The following is a 19,351-nucleotide window of genomic DNA, read 5'->3' as shown; positions in this document are numbered from 1 at the left end:
TTTTTGGCATTAAGCTTCAGGCCATGTTTCAAACATCAGTCATTTGTTTCAGACAGGCCCTTTTGTAGGATGTCTGTATCACTTGGGGAGTTGATAATGACTCCTAGCTTTCAGTCATCAGTGAACTTGGTCAGCCAGAGTCCTTCTGTGTTTACCTGGGCTTCTGAGAAGTAAATAACAAACAGAAGAAGGCCCAGGACTGAGCCCTGTGGGACTCCACTCATGACTGGTTGACAGTCTGACTTGGAATCTGCAACTTTCATTCTGATGGTCCTCTGTATGAGCCAATTTATAACCCACCTAGAGATGTAAGAATTGATGCCTAGTTTGGTGAGTTTATCAATGATACTCAAGTGGGGAATGGTATCAAAGGCCTTAGCCAGGTCAAGGTAGGCTGTATGCACTGCCTTGCCCTCCTCATCCACAGCCTTGTTGACTGCCTCGAAGAAGTCAACCAGGTTTGGCAGGCAGGATCTCCTTTTGACAAATCCAAACTGTGTGGGGTCAAGAGTTTGGAGATTGCCTATATCTTTGTTAAGCAGGTTTATGATGATGCTGTCCATAGCTTTGCATACCAGACTCGTCAGGCCAATGGGACGATAGTTCCCAGGGTCTGTAGTTGCTCCCCCTTTATAGAGTGGGATGACTGTAGCAGTGTGCCATTCGTTAGGGACATAGCCTGAAGTAAGGCTGTGATTGAACAGCGCACACAGATGTGGTGCCAGTTCATTTTATAACTCATGTAGAATGCAGCCAAGGATATTATAAGGTTGCATGGACTCTTGTATTCTTGGCTTTGGACAATGTAGCTTTTACCTGGGCCACAGAAATGGTGGGTACCAGGCTTTCTCCTGGTATTGTGATAGGGCCCTTGGGGGGGGGGGGGTAAAACTGGCACTGAATCTGTCAGCCAGTATGTTGGCTATATCTATTGGCTCAGTATAGGAGGTGCCATCGTGCAATAACGCAGAGCAAATCTGGGTTTTGCCTTGGAGGTTTTTGATATAGCTATAGAAGGCTTTGTGATTGTTTTTGGTGTCAGATGCAATTCTGCCTTCATAGGTGGCTTTAGAGGATTTGATAACGGATCTCAGCTTTTTGTTGATACTGGTAAGGGAGGTTTTCCAGTCTTGTAACTTCAGTTTTTTACATTGTATAGGTTCATACTAGGCTATCTGCCCTAGGGCATTTATAAGCCTAGCCTGAGTTTGTGTGGCTTTCGCTACCCCTTGGAGTGAGAATACTATGCCCGTTTAGGGTTTAGTTTACTGTGCCTCTGTCTAGTAGTGACACAGAAGTGACCCCCGGGGTAAACCTACGATCTCCCATCCACTCGTCAAGATTTCTCTTGGAGAGTCAGTGAGGGGCTCTGCCTAACATGGACTGGGATTCTGTTCCAGAGTGTAGGGAGCCTCTGGGTTATGAATCTGTCCCTCCAGGACATCCTATTTATTTCTGTGTTGAGGCTCAAATCTCTCACTCTCGTGGCTCTGGTGGATTTGGATTTTCTGAGGTGGAGCATGTCCATTAATTCCAGATTGAACATGGCCTTGTACATCAGACATAGATTGCCTCTGAGTAGGTGGTATGCGACTGAAAAGAGCTGGTGTTTCTTCAGCCAGGCAGCATATGACATATGTTTGAGACCCTTGATCCTCTTGGTGAGGTACTTTTGGGGTCTTTCTAACTGCTGCAAGTGTCGGGTAAGGTACATGCCAAATGGGGCATTGTACTCTATTATGGGCCTGATAAGGGAAGAGTACAGGGGCACAATGACCTCTCTTGATCTAGATGTGAATCCTTTCATGATAATGTGGGTAATATAGAAGGTCTTCCTAACCACCTTGGCAATGTGAGTGTCAAATGAGAGGTTACTGTCAACTTGGGTCCCTAGGTCTCTGATTACTTCTTCCGTACTTAATGGATTTCCACCTATGTGGTAATTAGTGGGTACTTTGTTTTTCCCAAAGGGTATGACTATACATTTTTTGGCATTCAGTTTAAGGCCATGTCTCTGGCACCAGTTTTCTGGTTCTATGAGGCCTTTCTGAAGGATGCTTGTGTCCGCTGGAGTATCAATTATGGCGCCCAGTTTGCAGTCATCTGCGAACTTTGTTAGCCACAATCCTCCTATGTTTGCTTGCACCTCGGAAAAATAAATATCGAACAAGAGGGGTCCCAAGACCGAGTCCTGAGGGACACCGCTTGTGACTGGCTTAGAGTCTGACATGGCTCCAGCAATTCTGACCTTGTGGGTTCTGTTCTTGAGCCAGTTTGCAAAAAATTTGATTTAATAATTTAAATGTATTTAGTTAGTTTACTTTAAAGTTTTTTTTTTAATGAAAGTCATGTGATTTGACATCAAATGGTATTTAAACAGTTTGTAATTAATGGAGAGTTTGTTCTGATGAAGCTCATGTGCATTAATTTAAAAACATATCAATAAATAAAAAAAATAAATTTCTTTATGTAATAGAGTTATTACAATGCAACAGGAATTTAAAAGAACACAGCAAATAGCAGCTTTGGAATACTTAGCTTCAAGCTGACTGGTCTGAAACTGCCTTACTGTAAACACTAGTCCTGAACTAGTCTGACACACTTAATACATACGAATGAAACTAAGGTTTAATACCAAACAGATCACTTAAATAGCAAAATCCAGTGCAGCTATGTACTGGAATTACTAATATAAAGATATTAGGCAAACCAGGCACAAACTGTTAAAATTAATTTAAAAACAGATCAGTAATGAAAAAAATAAGTTTCTTTCTTTCTGTATGAAATGGACTATTACAAATGACAAGCCAATAATCTTGTTTTGATATTTAGACAACATTCTAGGTGAAGGCAAAATACTACTTAAGGCTAGCAACTTTCCTGCTTCTAACCCAATCATGGTTAAGTGTCTCTGTACATCACCTCAGATTGAAGCGCCCCAAGTTGCTCACCCCTCCACATGGACCACCAAAAACTGTATTTGTCGGGTTTCAGGGTCCAAACAGCTCTTATGACTACTTGAATCCTGGCACTAGACAGACAGCTCATAGTCACTCTACTCTTCCCAGTCTACTAAGTTTGGAGCCAGTGTGCCTAATTGTGGATCACCAATGACTAAAGCACTTCCTTGTGCAGAAGCAGACTTAGTTTACCTTAAGTGCTAAGGCACGGTCTCTTTCAAAATAAAAATTGAAGATCTTAAAACAAGAAACTATGAACATATTTATGATATTACAAACAAAAATGAGAATACTGCCTTGTATAAACATTCCTTACCATGGGCTCTTTTCAAAAATTCCACTTTGGAATTTTGGAACAAGTCATTCATAACCCATGTGTTGGTAATGGGAAAGTGCTTTGAGAAGTTCGGGAAATGGTTAGGCAACTTGGGTTGTGTGTCACCTTTCCCCACGTTTAAATAAATTTGAATCCATTATACTGCAAATGAAGGCTAAAAGTTATAACTGCATTAGTATTTAAAAAAAAAAAAAAAAAAAAAAAGGTATTTTTATAATATAAGTTCAATGAGATCTGTTAACTTGTTTTTATTGTAGGTTATTTTACAAGTATATTGCACACTGAGAGCAGACTGAATGATGGTTTATAAAGTAAGTTTTTCTTAGGGCTATTTTTGTTCATAGGATTATAGGTGTGTACTAGGCTAATGGCCCTGGAGCCTTTACAAGCCTAGCCCAAAGAAATTGCCCCGTGCCACCCAATGTTAGTTTGCAGTGCCTCTGTCCAGTACAGCAACTGAAGTGATCCCTGGGGTGGAGTTTCTGTCACCCACCTACTCATCAAGATTTCTCTTGAAGAGGGCCAGCGAGGTGCTCTGCTTAACATGAATGGGAAGTTTATTCCAGAGTATCAGCAGTTTTTGGGAGATGAACCTGTCTCTCATGCATGTTCTGTTAATTGTGGTAATGAGGTTGTGATCTCTTGAGCATGCAGCGCTGGGGGATTGGGATTTTGTTTAGGTGTAGCATTTCAAGTAGGACTGGGTCAGACATGGCTTTGTAAGTCAAGCAGAGATCACCTCTATGTAAACGAAAAGGCACAACAAACTTTTTACGACAAAAAAGACAAGTCTCAGACGCAGCAGCTTCCACACTGAGGTTTAATAAAATCAACACAACTATCACTTAAAGCACTTTTTGTCTGCTACTTCTGATGAAGTCTGCATTGATAGCAGACAAAAAGTGCTTTAAGTGATAGTTGTGTTGATTTTATTAAACCTCAGTGTGAGAGATCACCTCTAAGTAGATGATAAGAGACTGAGAACAGCTAAAGTTTTTGGAGTCCGTCCATGTAGGACATGTGTCTAAGGCCTAGGATCCTTTTTGTGAGGTACTTTTGTGGCCCCTCTAGCTGTTGTAGGTGTCTGGTCAGGTCAGGTAGATGCTAAATGAGGCATTATATTCAATGATTGGTCTAATGAGGGAGGAGTAGAGAGGGATGATTACCTCTTTCTTCCTGGATGCGAAACCTTTTGTTATAAGATGTGCCACGTAAAAGGACTTTCTGACCACAGTGGCAATGAGGTGGTCGAAGGTGAGGTGGCTGCTGACCTGGGTGCCCATATCTCTTCAGTGTTCGGTGGGCTCCCATCAACATGGTAATTCATGGGAACTGAGTTTTTTTCCAAAGAGGATAACATTTTTTGGCATTAAGCTTCAGGCCATGTTTCAGACATCAGTCATTTGTTTCAGACAGGCCCTTTTGTAGGATGTCTGTATCACTTGGGGAGTTGATAATGACTCCTAGCTTTCAGTCATCAGTGAACTTGGTCAGCCAGAGTCCTTCTGTTTTTACCTGGGCTTCTGAGAAGTAAATAACAAACAGAAGAAGGCCCAGGACTGAGCCCTGTGGGACTCCACTCATGACTGGTTGACAGTCTGACTTGGAATCTGCAACTTTCACTCTGATGGTCCTCTGTATGAGCCAATTTGTAACCCACCTAGAGATGTAAGGATTGATGCCTAGTTTGGTGAGTTTATCAATGATACCCAAGTGGGGAATGGTATCAAAGGCCTTAGCCAGGTCAAGGTAGGCTGTATGCACTGCCTTGCCCTCCTCATCCACAGCCTTGTTGACTGCCTCGAAGAAGTCAACCAGGTTTGGCAGGCAGGATCTCCTTTTGACAAATCCAAACTGTGTGGGGTCAAGAGTTTGGAGATTGCCTATATCTTTGTTAAGCAGGTTTATGATGATGCTGTCCATAGCTTTGCATACCAGACTCGTCAGGCCAATGGGACGATAGTTCCCAGGGTCTGTAGTTGCTCCCCCTTTATAGAGTGGGATGACTGTAGCAGTGTGCCATTTGTCAGGGACATAGCCTGAAGTAAGGCTGTGATTGAACAGCGCACACAGATGTGGTGCCAGTTCATTTTATAACTCATGTAGAATGCAGCCAAGGATATTATAAGGTCGCATGGACTCTTGTATTCTTGGCTTTGGACAATGTAGCTTTTACCTGGGCCACAGAAATGGTGGGTACCAGGCTTTCTCCTGGTATTGTGATAGGGTCCTTGGGGGGGGGGGGTAAAACTGGCACTGAATCTGTCAGCCAGTATGTTGGCTATATCTGTTGGCTCAGTATAGGAGGTGCCATCGTGCAATAACGCAGAGCAAATCTGGGTTTTGCCTTGGAGGTTTTTGATATAGCTATAGAAGGCTTTGTGATTGTTTTTGGTGTCAGATGCAATTCTGCCTTCATAGCTGGCTTTAGAGGATTTGATAAGGGATCTCAGCTTTTTGTTGATACTGGTAAGGGAGGTTTTCCAGTCTTGTGACTTCAGTTTTTCACATTGTATAGATTCATACTAGGCTATCTGCCCTAGGGCATTTATAAGCCTAGCCTGAGTGTGTGTGGCTTTCGCCACCCCTTGGAGTGAGAATACTATGCCCATTTAGGGTTTAGTTTACTGTGCCTCTGTCTAGTAGTGACACAGAAGTGACCCCCGGGGTAAACCTATGATCTCCCATCCACTCGTCAAGATTTCTCTTGGAGAGTCAGTGAGGGGCTCCGCCTAACATGGACTGGGATTCTGTTCCAGAGTGTAGGGAGCCTCTGGGTTATGAACCTGTCCACCAGCACATCCTATTTATTTCTGTGTTGAGGTTCAAATCTCTCGCTCTCGTGGCTCTGGTGGATTTGGATTTTCTGAGGTGGAGCATGTCCATTAATTCCAGATTGAACATGGCCTTGTACATCAGACATAGATTGCCTCTGAGTAGGCGGTATGCGACTGAATAGAGCTGGAGTTTCTTCAGCCGGGCAGCATATGACATATGTTTGAGACCCTTGATCCTCTTGGTGAGGTACTTTTGGGGTCTTTCAGTGTCGGGTAAGGTACATGCCAAATGGGGCATTGTACTCTATTATGGGCCTGATAAGGGAAGAGTACAGGGGCACAATGACCTCTCTTGATCTAGATGTGAATCCTTTCATGATAATGTGGGTAATATAGAAGGTCTTCCTAACCACCTTGGCAACGTGAGTGTCAAATGAGAGGTTACTGTCAACTTGGTTCCCTAGGTCCCTGATTACTTCTTCCGTACTTAATGGATTTCCACCTATGTGGTAATTAGTGGGTACTTTGTTTTTCCCAAAGGGTATGACTATACATTTTTTGGCATTTAGTTTAAGGCCTTGTCTCTGGCACCAGTTTTCCAGTTCTATGAGGCCTTTCTGAAGGATGCTTGTGTCCGCTGGAGTATCAATTATGGTGCCCAGTTTGCAGTTATCTGCGAACTTTGTTAGCCACAATCCTCCTATGTTTGCTTGCACCTCGGAAAAATAAATGCCGAACAAGAGGGGTCCCAAGACCGAGCCCTGAGGGACACCGCTTGTGACTGGCTTAGAATCTGACATGGCTCCAGCAATTCTGACCTTGTGGGTTCTGTCCTTGAGCCAGTTTGCAACCCATCTTATGACATATAGGTTTACGTTTAAGCTGGTGAGCTTGTCTATGATGCCCGAGTGGGGTATTGTGTCGAAGGCTTTTGCAAGATCAAGGTAGGCTGTGTGAACTGTCTTACCCTCATCAATGGCCTTAGTGACTGTTTCAAAAAAGTCGACCAGGTTCAAAAGGCAGGATCTGCCCTTGACAAAACTGAATTGGGTAGGATCCAGTGTCTGTAGGTCCCCAATGTCTTTGTTTATGAGTTCCATAATGATCCTCTCCATAGCTTTGCAGACCAGGCTCGTCAAGCTTATGGGGTGGTAATTTCCAGGGTCCGTAGAAGCACCTCCTTTGTGGAGTGGGACCACTGTTGCTGTACACCATTCTTTGGGTACGTATCCTGTAGTAAGGCTAAGATTAAACAGCAGCCTTGTGTGCAGGTTTAGTTCCTCTTGGAGTTCATGTAGCATGCAACCCGGGATACCGTCTGGTCCCATTGATGCTGTGTTTTTAGCTTTGGAGAGGGCGGCTCTCACCTGGGCATCTGAGATGTCAGGGAGGCTACACTCTGCTGGGATAGATATTTCTCCTTTGGGATTTGCACTGAACCTGTCTGCCAGTATGTTGGCAATGTCTGTGGGTTCAGTGTATTTTTTATCATTTTGGACTAACTCTGAGCATATCTGGGAGTTTCCACCCAGGTTTCTAACATAACTAAAGAAGGCCTTGTGATTGTCTTTAGTGTCTTTTGCAATTTTTCTCTCGAAGTTGGCCTTGGATGATTTTATGAGTGATCGTAGTTTTTTGCTAGTACTGATCAGAGATGCCTTCCCTTTTGGGGATTTTGCTCTGTCATGTAGTAGCTTCCTCCTCCTGTTGTAAAGCTTGTTTATGGCTGGGGTCCACCAGACAGGATGCCTGCCTTTGGGGGAATGGGTCTTGGTTTTATTTGGGATTGCATGATCCATGCATTCTTGAAGGTGTCCGTAGAAAGCATTTATAAAGGATTCAGCGGTGTGGGCTGTGGTTTTCACTGGCCCATGGGCCTTGAAGGATACCACTTCAGTCTTAAGAAGTGTGAAGTCAGCTTTTGAGAAATTCTTCACTGTGGTCTTTTGTGCTGGGGATGGGGGCGGGATGTGGATTTCCAGTGAGATTAATTTATGGTCTGATCTCACCAATGAGGGGTATACGTCCGGTGTGGAGCAATGTGTCCCCATGTTTGTGATGATCAGGTCTAGTATATTATCTCCTCTTGTGGGAGTGGTGACTATGATACTTTAAACATTTTAATTTTCTTACTAAATTATGATACCCATTATGTAATTATCCAATGAAATGAGTTTATAGTTAGTATATAATGGTGGCTTTTACACACGTATATCATTCTGATGAAGTCTCCTTTGGAGGGATGAAAGCGTTTAATAGATTTATATTTTAAATCCATCTTTTGAACCTCCTTTTGCTATTATATGTTTTGGTTACAAGTTTGTTTTAATTACACCTCACCTTTTTGTATTTTATATATTAAAAAATTATGACCGCATCATTATTCATAGTGAAGAGGAGACTCTAAGAAGGCCACCTGTCATGGATATGCAATAGGAAATAGTTGGATTATCAATCATTCTAGCAAGCATGGGAAAAACATACATGCTTAATCAAATGTTCTAAACGATAACCATCTAAAATGTTGGGACTCACTAGAGCAAGTCCCAAACACAGAGACTGAATGGCCAAAAAAGCAGACTGACATACACCAACACTGAGATCAGTTCCCCTGTAAAAAAGAAGTTTAAAGAAAAAAAGTTATATTTGAGATTCACTCTTCTCCTGGATTTTTGGTCTTTATTCTTTGAGCATGTCAGCACTGGGCATTTCCAGTGCCGACATTTAATTAAGGAGCCTTTCTCAACACCTAAAATGACATGCAGTCAGTGTCTAAGAGTATGGTGTTGTAAGGCAGAAAATGTATCGTGAGCCAGCCTACAGTGAATGTGCCACTAGCCTGGGGATAGAAGGTATATATAATTACTGAACAAAATGTTTATAACCTCATAGTGTCTACTACTACTTGAAATAAAAGACAAATGAGGTGAAAATAGCAATTTTAATGCCAGGAGTATAAACAATAAAATGAAGTATATAAAAGCTATCCTTTTCTTCGAGAATGTTGATATCCGTACTGTTTCTGAAACCCGATATAAAAAATGAAAATGTATGTCATAGACTTCAGAGTATACCCCCTTTTATTATTGGAGATCCAACTGGAGAGGTGATAGTGTCTGAATATCTATAAAAGGACACCTAAAAGCCAAAAAAAACAAGAAAATAATTTAACACTATAAACTGTTCATTTAACATCTATAATACTATATATACTATTATGGAAATTTACTGTACACCTGTCTCTACAGACCATGATGATTTCAAAGTACTCCTCAAAATGGAGAACATCAACATTTGTGCTGCAACAGAGACCTGGTTTAAAGCGGCAGAAAGCACTCCTGCACTACCAGGCTATAACTCATTCCACACCTTTCGGCCTCGAAACATGGACCGAAGCTCCAAAGGCAGTGGTGTCTCCATATTCATAAAAGATATGCACACCTCCAGACTAGTAGCACAGCATAATGCATTTGAGATAAGATACTTCATGTAGAACTAACATCGGGTAAGACGGCAATCCAGGTCGTAGCCTGCTATATGTCCTGAACCATGTCCCTAGACTCTCACTCCATGTTCTTAAGCGCCCTAAAATCTATTAAGGTCCAACCCAACATTCTCATGCTAGGAGACTTCAACTACCCCTCCATCAACTGGGAAAACTACTCAAGCACCAATACACTGGCCCAACGCTTCCTGGAATTCATCAATTCCAATGCCCTGGACCAGCTCATTCTGACCCCCATTAGAGGAAGCAACATCCTTGACCTGGTTATTACTAACATGGGTGACCATTGCTCTACACCAATAGTCAATCCCTCTCTGGTCAGATCCAACCATAAACTAATCACCATGGAAATCCCCCCCCCCCCCGCAGGGATAACCACCTTGAAAAACTTCTCCAAAGCTGACTTTGGCCTCCTAAAAACAGAGGTGGCCAACTTCACGGCATCCATGACCATGGAAAATAGCTGCATGACTGCCGAATCATACACCAATGCACTGTACAAACATGTACATAAATGCATGGAACTAGCCATAACCAACCGAACCAAGATGCTCTCCTCCAAAAAAAGGAAGCCAATCTGGAGGTCCCCTGGCATTAATAAACTCTACAACAGAAGGACGAAACTGTTGCAGAAAAAATGTGAAGTCCTAAGACTGGAAAAACTCCCTTATTAGCTTGAACAAAAAGTTGAGATCCCTCATCAAATCCTCCAAAGCCAGCTATGAAGGCAGAATTGCGGCAGACACTAAAAACAATCACAAAGCCTTCTATAGTTATATCAAGAACCTCCACAGCAATACCCAGATTTGCTCTGAGTTACTGCACAATCGTACTTCCAATTACTGAGCCCACAGACATTGCCAGCATACTGGCCGACAGATTCAGTGCCAACTTTACCCCCCCCTCCCAAAAGACCAATCACAATACTGGAAGAATACAGGGCACCCAGCATTACTGCAGCACAGGTTAAAGCTGCATTTGTCCAAGGCCAAGAATACAGCTTCCATGGGACCCAATAATATCCCTGGCTGTGTACTACATGAACTACAAAATGAACTGGCACATCTGTATGCCCTGTTTAGTCACAGCCTGACCTCAGGCTTTGTCTCTTCTGAATGACATACTGCTACAGTCATCCCTCTCCATAAAGGGGGAATGACTACAAACCCTGGGAATTATCGCCCCATTAGCCTGATGAGTCTGATATGTAAAGCTATGGAGTGCATCATCATGTACCTGATTAACAAAGATATAGGAAATCTCCAAACACTATACTCCATGCAATTTGGCTTTGTGAAAGGGAGATCATGCCTGCTCAAACTGGTTGACTTCTTTGAGTCAGTCACCAGGGCTGTGGAAGAAGGTAAGGCAGTGCATACAGTTTTCCACGATCTGGCCTAAGCCTTTGATACCATTCCTCACTCAGGAATTATAGATAAACTCACCAAACTAGACATCAACCCTTATATCACTAGACAGGTAGCAAATTGGCTCACAGATAGAACACACAGTGTGAAAGTAGCGGATTCCAATTCGAACTGCCAACCAGTCAAGAGTGGAGTCCCACAGGGATAGGTACTGGGCCCTCTCCTGTTCGGCATCTACTTTTCAGAAACCCAGGCCAACACAAAGGGACTATGGCTGACCAAGTTCACAGATGACTGCAAGCTGGGAGCCATTATTAACTCCCCAAGTGATGCAGACATCCTACAGAAAGACCTCACTGTGACCAATGACTGGTGTCATTAACACCAAAAAATGTGTTGTCATCCCCTTTGGTAAAAACTCAGTTCCCACTAATTACCACTTTGATGGGAGCCCACTGAACACTGAAGACATTATAAGAGATCTGAGGATGCAGGTTGACAGCAACCACTCCTTCGACCACCACATTGCCACTGTGGTCAAGAAGTCCTTCTATGTGGCACATCTCATTACCAAGGGTTTTGCATCCAGGAAGAAAGAGGTCATTGTCTCTCGATACTCTTCCCTCATTAGACTAATCGTCGAGTACAATGTCCCATTTGGCATGTACCTCAATAGACACCAGCAACAGCTGAAGAGGCCACAGAAGTACCTCGTGAAGAGGATCCCAAGCATTCAACACATGTCCTACATGGACAGACTCAAAAGACTCCAGCTATTCTCTGTCTCATATTGCCTACTTAGAGACCTCATTACTACAATCAACAGAACATGCTGGAGGGACAGGTTCCTCACCCAGAGACTGCCCATGCACTGGAATAGACTTCCCATACATGTCAAGCAGAGCACCCCACTGTCCCTCTTCAAGAGAAATCTTGATGAGTAGATGGATAATAGAAAGTTCATCTCAGGGAGCACTCCATTGGCTCTATTTGACAGAGGCACTGTGAAGTAACATCGGGCAGCAGAATGCCAGGACACTTCTTTAGGCTAGGCTTGTAAAGGCCCCAGGGCCATTAGCTCAGTACACACCTATGAACCAATGAACCTATGAAAATATAAGCCTTGTATGGATTTTAAACATCCAAACATTTACTAAGTAAACTATTCAGCACTAAACAAATCTGCTCAAATTATAATTGTCTACAATAATCAAAACAAGTTGGAACAAGCAGTATGAAATATGGCTTTGGTGGCAATATCTTAGAGAAACCTAGGATCTTTCTGCCTTCTCACTCACTCATCTTTATACTTTTAAAAATTAACATAAATCCACCATTTTTAATTTAAGATTAAAACTCAGACTCTGTTATGATTAACCATTCACCCCGGATTTATCACTGAATATCATTATGTAAAAAATGCCATACTTTTGGAGACGGACTAGAATACTATAATCAATGACAAAAATAAATCAGCACAGTATAGAATTAGTAAGTTCTATGATATTATTAACTTTTGCCTTCAGGAACACTTAATAGTAAGACACAAATATACAATGATACCAACAAAAATTTTCTTGGGTGGAATTATAAAATTAACAATGCATACAACTATCCTCGGCTGGTGTGCCTTCTGTGTGGAGTCTGCATGTCCTCCCTGTGGTCGCGTGGATTTTCTCTGGGTGCTCTGGTTTCCTCCCACTTCCCAAAGACATGCTGTAGGCGGATTGGACACTCTAAATTGGCCCTAGGAGTGAGTGCGTGCATGTGTGTGCCTTCTGTGGAAGGTTGGGAGCCGGGCTGGCAACTCGACACCATAAAACTCCACCACCAATCATGAGCAGACAGGTGATCCGCTGTGGTGACCCCTAACCGGGAAAAAGCCGAAAGAAGAAGAACAAAGCATATAACTAAAAATAAATAATGCACTAATTAACTTCCAGAAAATTCCGTAGTCATAAAACAACTCTAGATTAAATAAAATACAGCGAATACTTAACTTTCTTACCAAATCATCCAAATTGAACTCAGCCTGATCATGAAGGATGAAAGCAATGATGAGGAATTCTTTAATTGGATTAGAAAGCTAAAAGGGAACTTTTGTTAATGAAAAATGGTATTAATAAAGAGTGATGTGGTCTTTGAGTCATGGGACACGATGAATGCACTTATTGAAGCATTTTATACAGACTTCATAATAAGTAAAGGCATGAAAACATTGGCTTTAGATGATTGTCACTGTTGAAGTGATACCCCGACACCATGTGCAAAATGGAAATAGGGGTTGTGGAAGGATGAATGGCTGTCTGGATGGACAGATGGATGGATATACCTAAGATCTAAGAGACGAGGAAAACCATTCCTTATATGACAACAGATATAATAGTTGCTGCCACAGGTATAATTAAAAACTCAAACTCCATGGGACAAGGTAACATACAACAGGTATAAAGGGGATGGGGGATGCAAATAATAGCCAGACAATTTTAGACCCATCATACCCATGAGCATTCTATGCCTTACAGTGAATTCCTCCTAATGAACAGGATATGCTCTCAAAATGCTGAGTTACAGCATATAATATCTATATCATCAGAAGAGAGGTGTAGGGGCTATACAGAACAGTTGGGTTGGCATAATGGTTAAGATGTTTACCTCGCATATGCAAGGTACAGTGTTTGATTCTCAGCTTTGAGGGGAATTGGCTAAGCTTAAAATGGCCTACTAGTACAGCTAGCTGACTATTTACCTATGAACCAATTGTCCCTTACCAGACCTCCCAGGTGTAAGATAGGAGAGCTAATGGAGATGTCTGCATCTCAGGGATCAACAGGAGTATTATTACAGAGAATGTTTATTTTATAACATAGTATGCACCTTTTGTAGAAGGCATTGCAAGGATCCTAGAGAAACACTGGCAAACTGTCTTGAATGATGATATTTTAAAAGTCGTCTTTGGTCCTTTTCCCAGGTTGTCATACATTATTATAAAGCACTGGCTTTTCCATTCAGACATGTTCCCCAGCTAGAGTTGATTACAGCTCTCCTGCAAGGGGTGTTAACACAGACATATTATTAATGTGCATATTAATTGCACATCAGGGATGTCCTAGCTCTGGTTTTGCACTTACTTGTTCATGTAGGAAATCCTGTACAGGACACACTGCACATAAGGTTAGGATACACATAATGGATCGTATTAGGAATGTACCTACTACTAGTCCTACTGAACAGCCATTTAGTTAGATTCATTCATGGGATTTTAAACTAATAAGGTACATTATAATACAGTAATGTTGTACCTCATATGCAACACTGTAATGTTGCACCCCAGAGTTATACTGAAATTTATTGCAGCTTTTAAATGAGAAATGCCAAAGGTCTTAAATAATGACTTAAGCATGATGTATTTATTCTGGCTTATCATTATTGTTGTGACCTGATAGTTACATTGTCATGTTTATTTGTTTCTTACTGATTATAATTAGTTTGTGTGTTATTTTATATATTTTGTACATATATTCATTTTACATATTCTTTGCATTTTCACTGGCCATCTTTCTGTCTGGTGAACAACAATGCAGCATATAGTAACAGCGGGTCTATATTACATGATCGAAGTTTCAAAACTTTGAATCTGATATGGTCAACACCATATGATCAAAGTTTTGAAACTTCAAAAGTGTAATACAAAAACAACAACCTACACAAACAAATCATTTAAACACTCTAAAGCAGGGGGCAAGCCTCCCTCCACCCCCCACACCCCCCACTACTTTAAATATACCAACTACGAGATCGCACTACAGTGCAGAAAAAGGAAATCTTCCCTTTCTGCGCTGTACGGAGATCTCTGTTAAAAGATCTGAAGTTTCAAAACTTCAATCATATAGTGTCAACCATATCAGATTCGAAGTTTTGAAACTTTGATCTTATGATATAGACCCAGTAAGAGCATTTCATGCATTAGATGTTCATAACTCTGAAGGCTCTATGCTAGGGTGACTGGCTTTACTAAATAGTTTAATAAGTGCTATGCATTTCAAGTAGAACTGAGCTTTTATTTTGGTACAATTCAAAGTATAGATATACGCTACCCCAAATTATACTTGCACATTCAGACTAAGACAGTGCCCTATCACTGTTTAGTTAAACACTATTTATCAGTACTTTATAAATAAAAAGCTTCAGGACTGAAAAGAAAAGAAAAAAAAACACAGGGTGAACAAGAAGGGCTGAAATACTAAAATCCTGAGAAAAAAAGAGGAGAAAGGAAGTACTGAATCAACTATCCAGAGAACTGGAAGCTAAGGGGACAAAAGACTGATCCATGGAAACTCACCCCGGTCATTAGAAGAGAGTTCAACACACGTTTTCTATCGTTATTACTCTTAGTCCCTTCCCACAGCACTCCGTCCCACCTCATGCAGATGGCATTTCTAAACCTAATAAACTGCAAAATATCCGTTATTTGTTTACTATCTGGCTTTCCTCAGTTTGTATCTGGTCCAACAATGTCTAACAGTCTTCCTCCATTAGGGGAGAAGTTCCCCTTCACTTATGGATTATTCTGTTCCTGATTTCAGTGGGCAGAACTAAGAAGATTGTTCTTGGTATGCACATGTACTGTTGTTTACACCTGTATTGAATGTTTTCATTCACATCTACATGAACTCCCTAAAGTCCTGTTTAACGGATAATTATTGCAAGTCACTAAGGAAACAGTAATTCTAACATAAAAGAAGACCGATACAATGGATATACTGGCTATGTGGGGGTCTAGTTTACATAATAAATTCAATACCAGACACTGTAGGATTAAGAAAGTCACGAATGCTGATGCCCTTTCCCTAAACCTGCAGTAAATAGGACTCTGTCACAAAGTACAAAACACCCATACGTCCGTTAATAATCGAAAACAATGAGATGAGAATGTCAGTAACAAGTGTCATTTGTCTGGCAGTAAATCACATTCAGTCTTATGCTTCACATAATGCAGAGACTATAGAAATTACTGATACCCACTTCATCCCCTTTTCCTATGCTTACACCAACTGTCCAAGCAAAAAGTACAACATCAAAGTGCTACAGTTCGAAAGCTTCAAATCCAGTGCAATAACATGTCACACATTTCATTATGATGCGCTACACTGCAAAATAAATGTAATAACAAAAAGCAACGTTAACTCAGTCAGAGTTCAAGCACAGTGCACAAACTAAAATATCATGAAAAAGACAGCACCAAATACTTAGCACTTTTAACTGCATTTGAACAAACAGTAAGACAACAGATCCAGCTTGAAAATGCAGTCTGCTGCAAATGAGTTTATGACCAGTCCACTGGACAACCATACACGTGTACTTCTATACACACACACACCACACATGCACACGCAAATATATATATTATGGTTTACTATTAAAATTACAAAATTCAAAATAAATTTCGTACCTGAATGTCAACAATTCATGTCGAATCTGTAGACTTACAACTGTTCAGTTAGTCGTAAATCTGCAGTAATTGCCGAAAATGTCAAATTTGACATTTTACAGCAATTAACAACAATGCCACCCTTGCCGTAAATCCCGAACTCCTACAACTAACATCCTGTTTATGCAGGGGGGCAAGCCCCCTGCACCCTCCTAACTATTTATTCCAACTCTGAGATCACACTATAGATATATATATATGTGTGTGTATATATATATATGTGTATGTATATATATATATATATATATATATATATATATGTATGTATATATATATATATATATATATATATATATATATATATGTATGTATATATATATGTGTGTATGTGTGTGTAGATATATATATATATATATATATATATATATGTGTATATATATATATATATATGTATATATATATATATATATGTATATATATATATATATATATATATATATATATATATATATATGTATATATGTATATATATATATATATATATATATATATATATATATATATATATATATATATATATATATATATATATATATATATATATGTATATATATATATATATATATACATACACATATATACACACACACACACACACACACACAAAAACACATGCATGTTTTGGATCACATGTTTCTAATTATATATGTATGTATGTTTTCTTTATTTTTAACCTTTGGTAAACATTCAGAACATGCTATTTCTGTACATAAATGCTACTACTGCATGTCTGTTAAGTCAAAACACACTCCAGCTAGACAAACAAGTAGATGCTTCAGCTGAACTAAAAAAGAAAATGACCATTTTTTTTACATGTACTGTTTATAATACCTCCCTACTTATATGTTCATAGATTAGTACTAGGCTAACTGCCCTTGTATGTCATTTTAAGCCTAGCCAATTAACCCATGTGAGAATCAAACCCTGCACCTTGTGTCTGTATGGAAAATATCTTAACCATTATGCCAACGTCCCTGTGCCGCACACAATCATGGAGAAAAAAACTCTCAAAAATGAATGAATTGTTGCCAGCGATTGAATAGAAACTGTGATTTTCTGTATGAAAAAACAAATTAATGAGTAGCAAATTATCTATTTCTCACTGATGAACTGCATCCTTGTCTACTTCATTCTCTCTCCTGAAAAGAAATTAGAATAAATAAAAGTTTTTCTAGAATGTCTATGTAAATTTAGTATATATATATATAAGTATATATATATATATATATATATATATATATATATATATATATATAAGTAGTTAAGGAACCATGGACAGTTATTATATTGTACAGTGATGTCAATGTGTTTCAATAAAGCAAAGTATTACAGTCACTGGAAATTGCATATCATTAGCGTACTGCAATAGTTAAATATTATTGCTCAATAATGTAATTAGCAAGTCTCATAATGAAGGAAATCCTTCTGCTTTTTCAACCTGCACCTATGTTATTTATGCAGTAACATTTCCTTTCATACATTATGGCATAATTTAAAATTGAAGATGAAGATTTTCTCAGAATAAGAAATGCAATGAATGAAATATCCAGCACCACCACTTGGTTTTCACCCGAGCTGGAATTTAGTTATTTAGCAGGTCTAATATTGATGTATCATGACTTTGGACGTGTATATTGTAATGTGGATAAAATGTACATCTTAAATTTCTAAGGTGAGTGTTATTAATTCTTACACTTGATCTTAGAATTGTGGAATCACTGAGTATTAAAACTGCTGAACGGTATTTAAAGTGAAATGAGAACATGGATCAACTTTATTAGGAACTTCAAAAACAGGAAATAAACTGGCTGGCCAGAAACGTAATTGGACTGCAGATAAGAATCATATTTCTGATTATAGTAACCATATGCTGCACTGTGAGAAAGGTAATAAATCTGTGTTGAAGGTAAACCTGAGTGAAGGAAATATGACCAAATGAAAAGAGAAGTATGTACTGAACTTAGGGATCTAAAGTATTTCTGAAGGACAGCAAAGGACAAGTGAAGATAAATGACAGACAACAGAAATCTAAATGCTCAAAGGCATCTAATATATTAATGGGGAAAGACAGGCTAGCACAAGGCAATAGCTGCTGGCCTACAGTTACAGAAGAGGTAGCAACGCCTTGCTGTGCACCATTCAGGGTGAATCTGAAATTAGCCCGAGTAATAAACATTTATATTTTGCAGGGATATTTTCTTGAATATCTCTGTTCCAGAAAACAAAAAACATACCATACTTGATTTAATTTTCTGTGTCACTGCTACAACTGTTTTTGAGGCATTTAAACTGTAACTACATTTTTCCTTAACTAAAACAGTTTGTTTACACAGATGTTGTGGTGTATCTTTGATACTGTAGTAGCTATTCTTGTGAGAGAAGGTTGGTTGCTGCCATTTTTCTAAGTGCCTGATGACTATTGGCTCTTCTCGAGTTTTTCACTGGTTGTTTCTCTTGTTTATTTTGTTTTATTTAATTGCTGGCTATAGCACTAGCCATCATGCCGTTGTTTTGGCCGGACTACTGTGAAGCTACACTGCAATGTGCTCTAGTCTAGAAACATTTTCAACATAAATAATAACTCTAAATTGCACTTGATTTCAAATTACTATTTCTGTTGCTAGAACCATTTTTCAAATATGTTATCTATAATTGCATTATGTTTTTTTTTTTTTTTTTTTTTTTTTTTTTTTAACTAAAACAGTTTGCTTAAGGAGGTGTGGGGTGGGAACTTTGTGGAAACTGCTTGAGTTATTTTTGTGAGAGGATGTTAATTGCTGTCACTGGCTCTTCCATTTTTGCTTGTTGGTTGATTTTTTTTTTCTCTTGTGTTACTTAACTGTTATTTAGAGTATGTCCCAGTTCTCTCTGGCTGGACTACTCTGAAGGTTACACCTCATGTTCAGTGCATTGG

General features: G+C 39.7%; 1 protein-coding gene across 3 annotated transcripts in view; it reads left to right on the top strand.

Annotated features, from left to right (window-relative positions):
* ADGRD2 (adhesion G protein-coupled receptor D2) overlaps window positions 1-19,351 on the top strand; it is a 1,709,855-nt gene that overhangs the window by 1,038,812 nt on the left and 651,692 nt on the right. The gene's annotated exons all lie outside the window — the stretch shown is intronic.

The sequence above is a fragment of the Protopterus annectens genome, chromosome 16.part0 (assembly GCF_019279795.1).
Source record: "Protopterus annectens isolate FY-2018-M chromosome 16.part0, PAN1.0, whole genome shotgun sequence".
NCBI lineage: Eukaryota > Metazoa > Chordata > Ceratodontiformes > Protopteridae > Protopterus > Protopterus annectens.
The sequence above is the reverse complement of the archived record's forward strand: the minus strand, read 5'-3'. Positions and strand labels throughout refer to the sequence as shown.